General features: G+C 39.8%; 2 long non-coding RNA genes across 9 annotated transcripts in view; one reads left to right on the forward strand and one right to left on the reverse strand.

Annotated features, from left to right (window-relative positions):
• The window catches only part of LOC143688954 (uncharacterized), a 214,577-nt gene that overhangs the window by 55,850 nt on the left and 140,780 nt on the right, over positions 1-17,947 (reverse strand). The gene's annotated exons all lie outside the window — the stretch shown is intronic.
• Positions 145-9,397, forward strand: LOC143686432 (uncharacterized). 2 transcript variants are annotated; one of them, XR_013177137.1, is made up of 3 exons: positions 145-497; positions 5,704-5,839; positions 8,729-9,397. It is a non-coding gene; the product is annotated as an uncharacterized LOC143686432 (long non-coding RNA). The 2 variants fall into 2 exon arrangements; XR_013177136.1 differs by having other exon boundaries at positions 8,732-9,397.

The raw sequence follows: 17,947 nt of genomic DNA on the forward strand, positions 1-17,947 counted from the left end.
CAAAAAATAACAAATATTGAGCTATACTTTCCAGAAAGATCTAGGATATGTAGTTGACAACAGTTTGAATAGTTTCAACAGTCTGGAGTGCTACTTAAACAGCCAATCAGGATTGTGATGTCACAATAAATATGTGTAGCGGTTAAAAGAACCAAGGGTCTCTGGTCTGGAAAAGTTAACATTTAGTAGAGGACATGACATCTGGCATCTATCTTCTGATAATTAAAGGGCTTTTGCATGGAAATATGCGAGAGAAATAGGACTTACATGACTTCATAGGCTTTTTTTTTTTTTTTAAATGCACGAGCAGGCATCTGGAATCGAACCCGGATCTCCGGCTTGGCAGGCAAGAACTCTGCTAGCTGAACCACCACAGCCCACCCCTTCACAGGCTTTTGCGAATAGAATCACAGTAACTAGAAAGTTATCAGGTAACAGATTCTTATGGAAAATGATAAAAATGTTCTAACAGTAAAGACTGAAGGCTGTCTTATGAGGTAAGGAGCTCCCAATCACTGAGAGTGTGCAGTGCATACAAAAACGAGAGATTCAGAGGTCACAACTGAGAGAATTCACACATAAGATATAAAGAGTAGAATTAAATCATGGTGGACCTCCCTTGATTCTAAGAATTCTTGATTTGATTAGACTTTGAATCCTTCTATTCCTTAAGTACGAATATGAAATGTTTGAAAATGGATTTCTGAAACTACTTACTTTTGTCTAAAATTTTAAGATTTTGTTTTCAACTTTGTTGATTTTATGACTAATTTCATTATTGTAATTGAGGAGTTGACCAAGGAAGAAATTACAGGGAAACCAGTGTTCTGAACTATTTCATTGAGGAAAAGAACTCAGATTCTAAGGACTGCAGGGGTCAGATAAGTATTTTAAATTATCGATATGGGCAAATGATTCTTTCTTCTATTTGTGAAGCACATCACTCTCTTGAATAATCCTTTATTTTTCCAATTTTGGTAAAATACATGATTTTATCACTTGTTTCAATGCTAGTTGGTATCAAATAAATCCCAATGTAACAGCCCAATGCATATGTTTGTGAAAGGTCAGGGGGTGCCTTCCTTCCACCTGGAAGGCTCTCCCACCCTGCAGCTCTGAGGGTCTAAGATATTTCACGTTAGCCTTCAAAAGGGGAAAAGGAGAGTGAAGAGGCCCTAATTCTTTTTCTTAAAAGCCCTCTCCAGAATGAAATGCGTGACTTCTGTTTCCGTTCCATCGATGAGAATTTGTCATATCTCGTCTGGAGAAAAAGGGGGTTGCATAACGTAGTATCTAGCTAAGAAACCACTTTACAATGGCAACTCTGCCCTATGAAAGAAAGGGTGCAAATATCTGATGGATAGGTGTGCCTCTGACACACATCAATACAAAGATTCTTTTTCTCCATCATGAGAAAATCCACAGTGCAAGAGTAGTGAGAAATAGCATCTGAAATTTGGCCTCGATAAAATGGCTGGACTGTGGTCACTGAATGGTTATACACAGTCCACCACCACCAATTAATGTGACACCCCCGATTAATGTGATGGCAGTTCCAGGTAACTGCCACCGTGTAGAGCCTGGCTCACGGGAGGCACGCAGGAAATATTTGCTGACTACATGAACAATTGCAGAATAAAAGAGTCCTGGAGTAGCAGAGCTTTACAGTTCTTTCAAGAGAGAAAAAAATTTAAAATGTTTATATAATAACTGAATATTAAATTTTGGACCAAATTTCTTAACAACCCCGTGATAGATAAATAAAACACTGTTGTGACCAATCTGAACCATGGGGAAATAATCTGCAACCTCTGTATCATAGTGACCACAGTGCTTTTTAAAAGCTCCAAACATTTGCTTTATTGTATTGTTTGTTTTAGTCAAGTGATGTTATTTTATGAAAAGAGCAGTAATAATATCGGTTAGTTTAAAACATTTTTCCCAAGGACATAAAATTCTTCTCATAGTAAGAAAAGTTCAGAATATTATCTTCTAGATATGAATACTTGCTCAGAAATAATTTTAGATTCTGATGAGGATGTAAAAAGAGACTAGAAACCAGAAAACATTGCTTCCCAGTTTAATTTTATGCTTGATTAAAGATGATGGAGGTATTGGAAAGACAGGGGGAAAAAATCAAATGAAATAGAAATGAGTAAGAGTCTGCAAAGTGTCCGTGGGCGATTTGACTTTGGCAGGACTGCTTAGGTCTAGTTCACCAGCTCTTGCTTGTTTGTTTTACCAACTGGGAAGATTTCTGGTTTATCTCTGAATGTTCTGCACAAGTTAAATGTGACATTTTCTTTCTCCTCTAATGCTGTCTCATCATATTGTTTCCTACCCAGTGATATCCCTTAAGGCTTTTTCCAAAAATGGAAGCCGCAAAACTAATTTTTAAAAATCAGCCATGAGAGTTACATCTCTTTACTTTTTCATCAAGATAGGCCAGTCCTGTGAAGTGCATTGAACCTAGTATAATTTCTATCCTCGAGCATTTGAGTGTGGTCTAAACCACATTGAGATACTGCTGAAACCTTTAGCAGGGTCTTGCTTTTTGCAGGAAAAAAAGAAGAAAGGTCAGGTTGGAATTTTTCAATCACAAGTCAAAAACAAACAACAAAAATGAGAGTTGTTTAACGCAGAAAAATGCCTCATGTTATGAAGTACTGGAGGCCCTTAGCAGCTTATGCAGCAGTGCCTCCCTACTTTCCTCCTTGTCTAAAGGCTTGAGTTTACCTGGGCATCCAAGCAAGGTATTAGTAGGGTCTGCTAAAGGGTTTATTACCTTTTAACATTCATTCACCCAGTACCAATGGGACCTTCTCATGTTGGTACTGTTCCCGGTGCGGGGGCCATAATTCTGCACCCAACAGACACAGTTCCTGCACGACAGGGTTTATAGTCTCAAGGAAATAAACAGGCACTGGCAGGTATCCATCACCTCATAAGAGCTATAGTAGGGGCTACAGTCCTGGGGAGCACCTAAAAGCACCATGGGGGGTTCCACTGCTAAATGACTCTCCATCTTATTGGAAGACCTGATAAACCTCTGTGCAAAGAACAGGTTGGGCAAAAGACTATGGCAACTATAAGAGTCTTTCAAATCTACCAGGTAAGACTTCAAGATCTTCTACTAAACCTCAAGCTATAAAGAGAAGAATTTCTAGTTTAGTCTAATCCACTCATTTTAGAGAGGAAAAAACAAAGGTCCCCAGAAGGACACCCTCTAATCTAATATTACTTGCTATGCCTAATATTCTTATCATTCTCTATATTTCCTCATTCACTGAGCTCACAAGCTAGAAATTATCCACCACTCCTTTTGATTCCCAGAGAAATCTGTTGATTTCTTGTAAAATGTATCTTATTTTATCAAATCTGAGATGCCATCAGTTACAACAACCCTAATTTCAGAGATATTCAAATCCCGGGTTAGAGGGAGGGGTGTGTGAATCTTAGAATACATGAAATGTGGTAATATTTTCTGACTTGTGTTTGAGCTGTACACAAACCTGGTTTATTTCCCCCCATAGATTTTAAGTCTTTGAGAACCAGGCTATGCCTAACCATTTTGTACTGCCAAGTGAAAGAGCTCAGCACCTTGTACTGTGCATCCAACCTACATTCTAAAAATGAAAGAATGGACAGGTTTATCAGGCAAACATGCTAGTTAGGAACTAAGTTTCCCAAATCCCTACCTAGTGTTCTTTTTATCAAATAATAACACCATCAATCCTTATTAAAAGGAAGTCAATAAGACGTTAATATAAAATAATTTACATAAAACAATGAATAAAATATTTATCGAGCACTACCAATGTGCCAGATACTATCGTAGGTGCTGTACCTATCTTTCCATGCTCAGAACAGCTGATGTCCCTGACATCTTTTATGTCCCTGGTTCTCATACTCTCAAGCCACCTTTGTGCTCTGGCTTCTGTGTGCCTGAGGAGACCTTCCGGACCTTGCCTTGGCTTCACTGCCCACCATGGCTTTTGGCCAGACATCTGTGCCTCTGCTGGGTAGGATGCCTGGGGATCCCACTAAGCCTGGTATCCAGATAAACCTGCAAGTGCAAAGAAGTTAAATCCCCTGAGAGATCCTTGACAAATGGGACTAGGGAAATAATGGATCAATATTCCTCTCTCCTCTTTCTCAGGAAGGTAATTCAGAGCTGCCTTCTATACCGTTTTGTAGGGACGGCCCAATAGAACCATTGCAGTTTTCCCCAGGAGGATCTAGCTCAATCGCATGCACTACCACCTCCACCCATCAGCCTGCCTTACTGTGTACTCCTCCAGTCCCTGAGTTGAGTGATCTAATGGTTCCCTGGCATCACTTCCCAAAATACACCACCCAAGCATAATCCATTTCTCAGAATTACCACTTTGGCAGAATCTGAGCTGAGATCTCTGTGAAGTAGGTACACTATTAATAGCTCCAGATTTTAAATGAAAAAAGAAAGAAAGAAAAACCAAAGCACAGAGAGGATAAGTAATGTGCCCAGATTATCTTAAGTCAGAAAGTGGTACAACTGGGATTTGAGTTCATCTCTGGATGAGAACCATTGACCTAGAGCAAAGTATGTAGGTGGAAGCAGGCTCGGTATGTGTGAAAAGCAAAAGCACTTCACATTACCTAAAGAGGAGAAATGGGTCAGGAAATGATGTTATCAAAGTTGGAGGAAGTCGGGCTCATGCAAGGATTTTTAGGCCAGGAAAAAAACTTCATATTTTATTCTATGATTTACGGAGGGCCAGTGGAAGACTCAGCATCAGCAAAACATGATATGATCTAAATCTTTACAAGGTCACCCTAACTTCTGCATGGAGATTGTGGGGCAAGGCGGTTGGTTAAGAGTAGAAAGGGTGAGATCAGGTAGGAAGCTATTCCAACAGCCCAGGCAAGAGAAGTTGGTGGCTTGGACTAAAATGAAAGTAGCAGGTGCATGTGCTCAGAACATGTATTACAGGCAGTGTGGAGAGGATCTGCTAACTAATATGATGTAGGGGATAAGGAAAAGGGAAGGCTCAAGGAAGAGTCCTAAGTTATGAGTGGAACTCAAGTGGATGGAGGTGATGTTAACCTGGATGGAGAAGCTGAGGGAGAACCAGATGTATGGAAAACAGAAGAACAATCAAGAGTTCTGGCTGTCCCAGTATATGCTTACTTTTACAACACCATATCCCTGGAAAGACAACCGCTTTTCCTTTCAACTTCTTGGTGATTTAAAACCACAGAGGACTGACTTGCTCAGAGTTTGTTTTCACTTACCCTCCCTAACACTTTGCCTCAAAGGGGATTCCCAAAACCTTTAGCACAGCCCTTAGGGCACAGTGAGGTAGGTACTCAATAAGTTGCAGCAGTTACTAGTATTAGTTCTTAATTTTGAGGTGGAAGTATCTGTTCACTCTTGTAACCTTGAAACTGAACATTTTAAGAAAGGAGAGGGCATGGGTCCTACCTTCATGCGGCAGCCAGTTTGAATATGTATGTGTGCGGACTGTACGCAGTTGCTAAGCTAAACTGGACATACAGTTCCCAGATTTTCATTTTCTGCATACTTCTGAGTGTAGGTTGGCTACAAGAGAAATCTGTGGCAATTTAAAAGGCAGAAATGAAGCAGCAGCCATTTTTGTGCTCTGAAATTTCATACAAGGTAGGAGCTGTGTCAGCGCACACATTATCTCTTTGAACCGCCAGCTCCCCTTGTGGATCGTCCTTCATCTTCTCTACATCCTGGGCCAGGTGTGAGAGCAGCTCTGTAGGGAAGGGCACCGGCTTCCCCCAAAAGTCACTTGCACCATCAAGGATGGAGACTTGGTGGAGTGGGAAACAGGTAGGTTCCAGGTTTTCCTTTGTCTTCAGGTCCATCTTCCCTTCCCAACTACTAGCTCTGCTGGCTTTAAGCCTCTACCAGACAGCAAGACAACAGAACTGCACAGAGTGCTTTAATTGATACTATGTAAAATGCATAAGATTATCACCATAATTAATCCTGTTTTCTAGGTCTCCTGTAGTCATTCTACATCCCTGTTCACACCTTTAACTGATACGGTAGGCATCATATCATCCAGCTCGCTCTCTTGTGTTTGTGAAAATGATGTAGAACTCCATCTTTAATCACATTTAGATAGCACTCACCATGTGTTAGGCCCTATCCTAGGCTCCTGCTGTATACTAACACATACATTCCTTGTGGTGCCAACCTCACATTGCTGGGACCATCTCCCTTTGCTTGATGAAGAGTAAAGTAACTTGCCAAAAGTCCCACAGCAATTGACAGAGCCACGATTCCAACCAGGCAGTCTGGCTGCACAGGCTTTGCTTCTCGCTGCTCTGCTAGGCTGCCGCTGGCCAGGGTGACTTGTAAACGGTGTCATTATTGAATTGGCAGTGCTAGTTTCTCCCCTTCATTTTTCAGAACTGTTAACCCTTCAGTCCTCCCAGCCTTTACCCTGAGTCTCACACTCTCCCTGTTCTCTAGGCCACCCTCATCTTTCCCTGCTGCTTTTTCATACAGGTTCTTGGAGTTTGGCTCTTGGATTGCACATATGTCCTCTCCCCCTCAGTGCTTTTTCTACATGGTTCTTTGCCTGGAACATAAGGTCCTGCCCTTCCTGCCTGGACAGCCCCTAATCCTGCTTCAAGGAAAGTTCAAGCATCTGCCTCTCCTAGGGTTTTCCCAAGATCCTCCCTGCAGGCGGCCACCCCAGCACGCACGGTGGTGGGTTCATGTTCTTTACCTCTGAACCAAGTTCTTCACCCCCACTGCAACTTCCCCAAGGGAGTGAGCCTGACTGTATTCATCTTTGATTCTCCAATGACTAGCCAGCACCTGACATGCATGTAGAAAGTACTTAGTAATTGTGTTTGTTCCTCGGCCAAAAGCTATTTTACTATGTTGAACAATCATCCAAGCATAAGAACACTACCTAAGAGAAATTCTTCCTGTGCTTCTATAATCTTTGAGAGATGCATTCTTCATCTTTTACACACACACACACACACACACACACACACACACACATACACATACACACACCATAAATGTTTATTCAAGTTTGGTTTACTCAGGAAATCCACCCTCAAAGCTGTAACTGACTGTTATTTCTTCCAAGAGAACCATCTAGCACACATGCACATTCTAACTTTATTCTGGGTGGAAAAAAGTAATAAATGTGGGGGTCCTACTTACTGAGAGGGAACTGTGCACCCCATTAAACAACTGCTAAATTTAAAACTTCTCTTGTCTTATCCAGGAAGCATTAGGGCCTGTCCCACCCTACACAGATTAAGAGCCAATCATCTGGTGTAAATATATCAAGGAGTTTATAAGCCACAAGTCTCATAAAAGTTCCTCTCGCAAATGCATTATTTTAATAAATGTCTTCAAAGCTCATGGTGATGATTTTACCATGTGTATTCAGACAATCAATGAAAGCCAGAGGAAAGAGAAAGTAGCAATAAAAAAACACCACTTGATGAGTCAAGTTGTAAAAATGTGCAGCTTTGTAAACCTGGCAGAGTGAAAGTGAAGTACTAAACTAACAAAAAGGATGATTACGATATTAACTCTTACATCAAAATTTGATCCAAATCAGAACAAGCTTCTAATCCCCCTTGGCACTATGTTTTTACACAGAGCACATTTGATAAATCTACTAAATTTGAAAATATGTCCATGGTGTTTTCCATGGACCTCTTTTCCTAATATTAAAATACCTGATAATTTTAGCATTTTCACGAGTCACACAGTTTGCACTTTGGCAAAAACAACACATCGGGCAGCAATGTGAGCATATCATTCTAGGAGAATATGCAACCAGGGTGTGTGGTAAATTTAATCTTGTGATAAAACCATTACAAGGACGTTTCGATCTCCACTTTGTTCATAGTTCTGCTTTATGGTACTTTGTGAACCCAGATATCACTCAATGGGCAAGGCAAAGCAGGTGTGAACCCCTCTTTTGGAGTGCATGCCACTATGTTCTCTTAGCTACAACTCATCAAAGTCACTAACATCATATAACATTTATTGCAATTGACCATAGGACTCCCACAGGGAGGTTATTCAAAATTATTCAAGATGCCATTTCTTGAATGTTTCTAACAAGTGATAAATTTGCCTAAGTCAAAGACACTGGGCCCATCTGCATCCTCAAACATGGAAGCATACAACTGAAGATGAATTAGAGTTAAGTCAGGAAATCCTCTGCATTATTCCTTAAAATAATCATAGTGAGATGGAAGAATTGGCTTTCTATTTTCTTTAAAATAAAATTCATGAGGTTTTTCTTTTTAAAAGCAAAGACATCCAAGTTTCAGTAATTGGTTTTTATTTCTTTTGTGTTGTTTTATTTTTTTACTAAGTTTATTAGTTTTTTAAGTTGATTTCTATGTTAATTCTATGTCAAATAATTTAATAGGACCAATGTGTAAAAACAACCTAAGCATCCAAAGCCTCCAAATCTTTTAGAAAACTATTATCAGTCTTCCAAAAACATTATCAATTGTCAATGTCCAATCTAGGTGCTAAACAAAGCATATCAAATGAACTACTTCCTAAGTTGTATGAACTAATAATATGAACAGTATTTCCCCACAGCCTTGGCTAATAATAATATGTTGTTTTGGTAATAATTCTAATAAGCATACTCTTAAGTTCGCTTTTGTTTATATGACTTTTATCTGCCCTTCTTCACTTTATTTATTGTCTCCTTCCAAGCAGTCCTCAAGATTGTGGCAGACTGGAGGTTTTAAAGGAGCCATAACAATGTCCCCTATCCCATATTTGTTCTTGAACTTGACATTCCCTATCAAGATATGGAGTATATGTCCTCTTCTCTTAAATCTAAGTTAACCTTTGTAACTGCCTCAATTAATAGAGCATAGCGGAAGTGAGAGTGATATTCACAGTACTTTTGTTCTCCTGGGCATGTGTTTGGAACTCAACCACCATACTGAAAGGAAGCCCAAGTACAGGCTCTGGAGAAGCTCATTTTGAGTGGAATTAAAGTTCTCAGCCCACAGCCCTGGCTAAGCTTCAAGTCATAGCCAGTAACAACTTGACAGCCATTTGAGTGAACCACTCTAAAAGTAGATTCATCAGACCCTTCTGTGCCACCCCAGCTGATATCCCAAGGGGGCCATCACCACTGAGCCCTAACCAAATTGTAAATGTATGAGAAAAATAAATGATGGTTGCTTTTTAAGTCACTAAGTTTTGAGGTGGCTTATTATATAGCAATAGATAACCAATATCCTCCTTAGTATCTGGATATCTATTATCACCTTTCCAGCCCCATCAAGAATATTCTAAATTCCAGTTCTTATCACTTGTATAGAGGATTGCAATAGTCAATTCAAGTTTCCCTTGCTATCTTACATCTTGTTTATGTTACTCCCTGTCACAAAAGTATGGAGTAAGTTCAAACTGAGATGTTTTCAGCTTCCATATAGTAGCCCTCAATTCTTGCTTCCCAAGGAAACCAATGCCTGAACCTCAATCCCAGAGAAACTGATTCAGCTGACCTAGAGTGGACTTAGTCACTGATATTTTTAAAAGTGTTCCAGATAATCCTAAGAGAACCACTAATGCCACTGGGGACACAGAAGTTCTGCCAAGAATGGGAAAAATGATACCAGGCCCAACAACCATATTCAAGATTTGGGTAGAAGATGAAGATAAAGAAGAATGATCCAAAATTTCCAGAGCAGGAAGTAAAGTAGGGGATTAAAATATCAAACAAAAGAAATGACTATGGAGTAGAAAGAAACATCAGGAAGATACTGAAGGCAGTTCCAAATGTTCGTGGGTTTTTTTTATTGCTTTGTTGGGCTTTTTTTTTTTTCTGTAATAAAATGATTACTATATTCCTGATAGGCCAAGTGAGCTTCAGAATTGAGAGAAAACTTACATGAACTCATTAAAACATGACTTAATTTCACCTCTTAGCATATTCACCATCTCTATCACAATTCATTTATTGGTTCAACAAATACTGATTGTCTACTATTTTTCACACATTGAGCCTGAGATACATCAGTGGACAAAGAAAAATCCTTGCCCCCACAGAGGTTAAATTCAATTTGCTTGAGGGGGGAAAATTTAAAAACTAAACAAGTAGGTAATATGTCAGAGGTTGGTAAGTTATATAAAGAAAATGAAGTAGGGAAGGAGAAAAAGAATCATTGGGACAGGGGTAGGAAATGGAATGTGGCAAGTTTTGTTTTTTTTTTAAAGGGGTCAGGTAAGTCTTTATTGATAAGGTTACTTTTGAGCAGAGACCTGAGAGAAGTGAGGGAACCAGTCATGTAGAGGGATGCCAGGTGGAGTGGTAAAAGACAAAGAATGAAGAGCAAGTGAGAACATACTTAGGGGTCATAAGGAACAGCAAGGAGGTCAGCATGGCTCAAGAAGGCATTGAGCTCAAAAGACAGCTTGGTTTCAGTTTGTTTCGATTTGTTAAAGCTTCCAGAATGCAATAAACAAGAAATAGGTTGGCTTTACAATGGGGATTTATTAGTTTACAAATTTCAGTTCTAAGGAACTGAATAGAAATGCCCCAATTAAGGCATCAACGGGATGATACCTTCTCTGAAGAAAGGCCACTAGTATCCGAGGTTCCTCTGTGAGATAGCAAGCACATGGCTGGTGACTACTGTCCCTTTGCTCCCAGGTTTCATTGCTTTCAGCTCCTGCTTCCAGTGGCCTCCTCTCTGAGCTTCTGTGGGTCCTCTATTAGCATTTCCAGGGTTTTTCTCTCCAAGATCTCTCCAACCTTCTCTGGAAGTGGCTCTCTGAGCTCTCTAAACTTTTTCTGTCTTTTATCCTCATAAAGGACTCCAGTAAAGTATTAAGACCCACCTTGAATTGGGTGGGTCATATCTCAATTGAAACAACCTAATGGAAAAGTTCCATCCACAATACGTCTGCACCCACAAGAATGGATTAAAAGAACATGTCATTTCTAGGGTATACAACAGCTTCAAACTAGGACATTCCACCCTCTGGACCCCCAAAAGACATGCTCTTTCCATATCAAAATGCATTCATTCCATCACCTTATCACAAAAGCCTTAAATCATTTCAGTAACAGTATTAAGTACAAAATTGCATCAAAATCAGTTACAGGCATGATCAGTCCTAAGGCAAAATTTTCCTCTAGCTGTGAACCTGTGAAATTTAGAACTAGTAATCTGCTTCCAATATACAAAAAAGGGTGTGCTATTTGAAGCTGTTGTGTTCCCAAGAAAAGCCATGCATTTTAATCATAATTCAACATTGTTGTTTGGGGTCTTTTTTGATTGTTTCCATGGAGATGTGACTCACATTCAATTGTGGATGGTAACTTATGATTAGTTGGTTTCCATGGAGATGTGTCTCCACCCATTCAAGGTGGGGTTGCTTACAGGAGCCCTTTAGGAGGAAACCATTTTGGAAAAAGCTTCAAAACCCACACAACCAGTGGGGTTTGGAAATGCACAAAGAAAACACCCCTGTGGAAGCACACAAGAAGCCAATAGAGGAAGCCAGCAGACATTGTTGCCCTGTGTCTTCCTAGCTGAGAGTGAAACCCTGAAAGTCATTGGCCTTTTCTTTGGTGTTAAGGTAATTTTCAGATATTTCTATGGCCTTAGAACTGTAAACTTGCAATTTAATACATTCCCTTTTTAAAAGGCATTCCATTTCTGGTATATTGCTTTCTAGCAATGCTGCTTCCTAGTAGCACTTAACAAACCAAAACGGAGGGACAGTTATAGTATAAGCAGTCCTATTTCCATAGGGAAAAACTGAGAAGAAAAACAGGGGTCGAAAATCTCAAACAGGTCTGAAAACCTGAAGGGCAAACTTCATTAGATTTTAAAGTCTGAGAGTCATCTATAGAATGAGGTTTAATCTTTGGGGCTTGAGAAAGTGGCAGTCCCTCTCTCTCCAAGGGCTTATACAACAGCCCTGCTCTCTCCAAACACTGGAATGAGGGCTCCAACATCTTCAAACATTGGGGAAATGGCTATATTCTCAGCCCCAGCCTCCTCAAGTATCTGGGTGGCAGTCGACTCTCTGCCATCTCGGGGGTATATACTTCATTCTTTTAGAACAGTGGGCCTTGCCCATTTCTAAGAGACTTTCCCCAATCTTTGAGGAATGTGCTCTACCATCTCTGAAGCCTGGGGCAGCAGCACTCTTCCTGAACAATGGGGTAGCCAGGCTCCCCTCAGTTCCCTGCATCTGAGAGCCCTGGGTGGCATCTGAAAGCCCTGGGGTGGACACACTCTTCCTGAACAACCAGGAGGAAGACCTGCCTTCTGCAAACACCAAGGTAAACACCCTTTGCACGTGCATGGGTGGGTCTGCTCTCTTGGCCTGAAGTTTCTTGGTTCTACAGTGGTTCTTTTTGTAGTAATTAAAATGGTCTAAATGTGAGTGTGATGATGATTGCACAACTAGGTGATGACACTATGAGATACCAATTGTATAATATGGATGGAATATATGATAAATTAATATATCTCAATAAAATCTGAAAAAAAAAGATAGTTGGCAAAACGGGGGGATTTCAGGAACAGCAGAGAAGAAAGTGTGCAAATCAGTGGTTCTTCACCTTGGAGTATATTAGAATTACCTAGGGAGACTTTCAAAACACCAGTACCCAGGCTGCACTGCAAGAAATTTGGTTTTAATTCATCTGGGGTGAGCCAAAAACCTCAGCAGTTTTCAGATGCCCCCAGATCATTGAAAACCATTGCTGCAGGGTCTTCCAGGTCAGCATAATTCTATTGATTTTTCTCTGAGAGAAATGAAAAATGATTGAAGGGTTCTACCGAGAGAACGGCAGGATCAATGTTTTCAAACATTCACTCCAGCCCCTTTGTGGAAAACAGAGTATGTGGGCAGGAGTGATTCAGACCACTATCTCTATTTGAACAATTGCCATAACGAACATATGTCACTTTTGTAGTAACAATAGATATTTCTCATTAAAACATTTAAAAATAGGTGGAGGGCAAGCCACGGTAGCTCAGCAGGCAGACTTCTCACCTGCTATGCCAGAGACCCGGGTTCGATTCCCAATGCCTGCCCATGCAAAAAAAATAAAATAAAAATAGGTGGAAAGAACATATATTGACAAGAAAAAGGACATTATAATCTAATGATTATTAAGTTGTTTCTCCAGATGTATTTCATAAGGAAATAGTTTCATGATGGGCAAAAACTGGGTCTCACGAAATCTTTAATAATAAGTATTAACATTGGTATCATGCACAGTCTTATTTATCAAGGCAAAAATACACAAAACAATGGGGGGGGGGAGAGAGCTATTCCCCCCAGGTTAATAAAATTCTTCAGAAAGGATGATTCCCCTGAGAAGGAGAGCCCATGGTGTGTTTTTGGATTCTCTCACTTTACCCACTGTAGCAGACTTTTCCCAGAAAATGCCTAAAAACACAAAATAACTTGATTATTGTCGGTGACTTTTATTCGTGGGCCATGAGTTTTCAGTGTTTTGGTGAGCTTACTCTAAGGGCCGTATAACCCCTAACACAGATTTTCTGAAATTCAATTGTTTTCACATTCCAGAGGATTAGAATCTTTAATTGGGAGGGCTGAGAGGGGATGGATATCTACTCATAAACATGTTTAAAACATGTCTAAGATGCTCAACAACTTGATTTTGCGTAATGAAGGCTTCCGCTTTCAGCAAATGGACATTGCTAGGAGCTAACAAATGCACTTTGTAGGGTGGATGAACTTTGGCTGAATGCTAGCAGGAGAGCCAGTAATGAGCCCCATAAAGAAAACTCCAAGCAACAAATAATGCTTAGCCTCAAGATATCCCCCAGGCAAAGCAAATCCTTATCAAGAAGTCACTAACGACCCAAGGAACCCTGTCCAGCTGAAATTAATGTGTTGGCACATGTGCTGTACAGGGAAAGTGAGCATTCTGCCATTGGACAGAGAGCAGAAGAGGATGAAGAACAAGTACTTAGTCCTCGATATATTATCAAACATCACGTTTGGAACTCCTCTGAAAGCACACACAGTGCAGTGTAAACTGCGTATGACCCGTCTATTATCTGCAAGTTAAATATCTGCAAATTCATTTACTTCCACTAATCAGCTGTTACACATTTTTCTCCAGCTTCTGCCATCTGCTTTTAATTACCAAAATCAATCCACAATCCAAATTGGAATGATAAATAGGTCATTATCACAGGCTTTCAGTTTACAGGTATACTCAAAACTAAAAGAAATAAGCAGATTTGTTTAGTTTCAAAGAGTCAAAGTTTCATACATTTAGAACATTGTCAAAGTTACCTCATTTCTTTGACATTTTGAGAGTTTGTGAACAAAAGCCATTTTAAATAAACAGTTATAAAATAAATTTGGATTAACAGAATTAAGAAATAGTGTTTTTGGACAGGTTGGTTGCAATTAAGTCAAAATGATACAGACCAACAGATTTCATGGAGAAAAATAAGAATATGAAGAAGAATATGCCCTCTCGAAGAAATAAACCCTGAACATCTGAAATTAGAAAGCATAAATGCTTCAATAACTAATATGTTAAGTTTACCTGCATATCATATTTACATCAACTTGGGGAAAAGGAAATTGAAATGTCTGGCTCCTTTTCAAACAAGGGAAATCAAGGTGAGAAAGACAAATGATATTAACATTGCTGAGTGTCCACTATGTTCTTAGTATGTCATACATTCAATCCTGTAAACCGCCCTGTAGAGATTATTTCTTCCACTTCAGAGACAACAAAACTGAGACCAGAAGATAAAATAAAGTCAAACTGAGAGTCTAACCCAGGGCAGTCTGTGATTGATGGATACTTTTCATTGTCTGATTAACACATGATGAACAACAAAAAAGTTGATAAGACAAAGTTTCACTGTGTATCTTTTTAAGGGACATTAGTGGATTGATAAGCACTAGTGTTCAAAAGATACAGTTCATTTTTCCATTACTACAGTTCCATCAATGCTAAAGTCCAAATGATTATGTATATTGTCTGAAGTACTTGAGAAGATAATGATAATTAAATTGGTATAAACTTTTTAAATCAATGACATGTTGAGCTCTGAGTGATTAAAGGTGGTATTTTGAAGTTCCCAAAGGGAAGCAAAAAGTTACACATGTGCAAGAATTAATAACTTTGACTGTTGAAAAGACAAATCTGAGTTTATCGCTTCCCTGGGTAGAGGAAAACTCTGCCTGGATACTATATCAACAGAACAGAGTCTTGGAATAGTTTTTGAGATTCTGAAGTCTGGTTTGAGGTAGACCTTTCACAGAAAGGGCTTGGTTGGGATTGGGTGAGGATTATTACATAACAGTTTATGATTGGTCTCATAGCCAAATGAGGACTTTGAGGCAAGGGATTCAAAGAATTATGGGATGTGAAGGCCAATTGACACTTCCTATTGAAGAATTGATGGGTCTTTCAGGAACTGGAAATGAACAGAATTCTTTACATCTATTTTTTCCAGCAGATTACTAGGAAAGAGACTGAGTGTCTTTGGATTTAAGAAGTTAAAGCTGAGTTACATCTGCCCAAGAGAACTGTAAAAAATCTAAGATAATACCAGTGTGTTAGTTTGCAAGCTGTCTGAATGTGGAATGGCTTTTAAAAGGGGAAATTTAATACGTTACAAGTTTATAGTTCTAAGGAGGTGAAGGTGTCCAAATTGGGGCACCAACAAGAGGTTACCTTCACTTAAGAAAGGCTGATGGGTCAGGAACACTTCTGTCAGTGGAGAAGTCACGTGGCTGGCATCTGTTGGTCCCTTGCACCTGGGCTCTGTTGCTTTCAGCCTCTGTTCCTGTGGGGTTTCTCACTTTGCTTCTCTGGGGCTGGCTTTCATCTCTTGGCTTCCCTTGCCTCTCTCCAGGTTCTGGCTTGCTTAACATCTCATGGTAATGTCTGCTGGGCTCCAAGCATCTGTAAACATCCGTGTCTCTGTCCTCTGAAGCAACTGTTTTCCAAGTGTCTAACATCTGCTCTCTCTGTTGGCTCTGAGGCTTTTGTCACTTCTCACTCTCTCTAAAATGTTTCCTCCTTTAAAGGGTTCCAGTAAACTAATCAAGACCCACCTGGAATGGGTGGAGTCACATCTTCATCTAATCAAAAGATCACACCCACTATTGGGTATGTCACATCTCAGTGGAGATCACCTAATCACAAGTTTCTGCACTAAAGTATTGAATAAGGATTAAAACAAACGGTTGCCTCCACAAGATTAAATCAGGATTAAAACATGGGTACATAATATTTTCAAACTGGCCAACCAGTGTTGGAAAACATTGGAGGTTGTAGATGGTGAGAAGACCACTCCATGGTCAGTCTCTTTCTAGAAAAAGCCAATTAGAGACATTGGATTTTTTAGTGGGACCTTCTCAATTCCATAACATGAGACAGGAAGAGTTTCATACAGAGTTTCAAAGAAAGATTCAAGAATATCTGGTTTTCAAAGTGACAGGAAAAGCTGTGAGTTAAGTTACAGAATTATGCAATCCTTCCTTTTCAGTCCTCTGAGGAAGGTGGACACTTCATGTTACTGAGATATGTGAAACTGTTGAGGATAGAGCTGGGAAAAGCCAGCAGAGGAATGAATAGAACAGAGAAGGAAAAGGATAGATAGATCCAGGGGAAAAAGTAAGGAAAGGCAGAGAAGGCTAAGGGAAGGTGTCAAAAAGGAGTTGGGGCAAAGAAGATGAAAGCTATTGAAGGAAAGGCAAGGAGAGAAAAGAGAGATGTGGCAGCTGCCAGGTGGTAAAGGACTTTCAGGAAAGAGCAGGAATATGTAAAGAGATGTTTTAGGAAGATTTTTATGTGACTCTAATAAAATCCTTTCCCTGATCTTTCTATGACCTTCTCAGTAAAAGTCCTTGCTTTTAAATGTTTCAAATTTGAATAGGGGTGTGGCAGGAACTGTTGGCCTCCCAGCTGTCTGTAAGGAAAATCATGGCAACTTATACTCGAGTTTTTTGTTGCTTTTTTTTTTTTTTTTTTTTTTGCATGAGCAGACTCTGGGAATCGAATCCGGGTCTCCAGCATGGCAGGTGAGAATTCTGCCACTGAGCCACCACTGCCTGCCCTATACTAGAGTTTTTTGACATTAGTACAGATGCTTCTTCCACACCCAATTGCTGGGAATTTTCCCACCTCAAGAAAGGATTATTCAGCCAAGCATATTATTTTCAACTGACAACAATAGTTACTGCTTAGCATGTCACCATTAGCCCTTGTGCAAACCCATTTCTACAAAACAGCCAAAACCCCTTTAAATAGGGAAGGCCACAGAGGAAAGCTGAACCGATGATGTAAGTGGCAGATCACCAGCACTGCCTTACTTAACTATAGTCTGAGAAAAGCTGCTTATTTGAAGAAAAATTTCTACATAGAATACACTGCACTCAACCTTTCTTTCTGATATACACCCTAACCAAATTTCAAAAATTTGTAAATTAAAACTTTCTTAGCCTCGCTCTACTCTCTTTCCCTGGGACATGCCCTTTCCAGCATTTTATTAAGAAGTAAAGGGTTAGGAGACAGGGGAAGCGGGGAGAGGGAAAAATAAAGAGATTATTGTCTAGTCTCATCCTTGTTCAGGAAACCTAGCCTGTCCCCTCCTGAGTGAATTTCCTTTGTTGAGCACACATTTGATAAAACACCTGGAGCCAACCAGGTAAGAATTATGCTAGGACTCTTGAGATTTACAGAGTGGGGCTCCAGATTCATGCAACTTGTCAGGGACTTAGAGCCTCAAATGGCATTTTCTCTCAAATTTGGGTTATATAATATTAAAGATGAAAATTCAGATTTTTAGGAAAAACAGTAGCAGATTCAACCAGTTGAGATGCAACAATCAGAGAGAGCTTGATGACAAAAGGGTAAAATGATAAAATTTTCTTTGTTTAATAAGGAGAGAA

This window comes from Tamandua tetradactyla, chromosome 6 (assembly GCF_023851605.1).
Source record: "Tamandua tetradactyla isolate mTamTet1 chromosome 6, mTamTet1.pri, whole genome shotgun sequence".
NCBI lineage: Eukaryota > Metazoa > Chordata > Mammalia > Pilosa > Myrmecophagidae > Tamandua > Tamandua tetradactyla.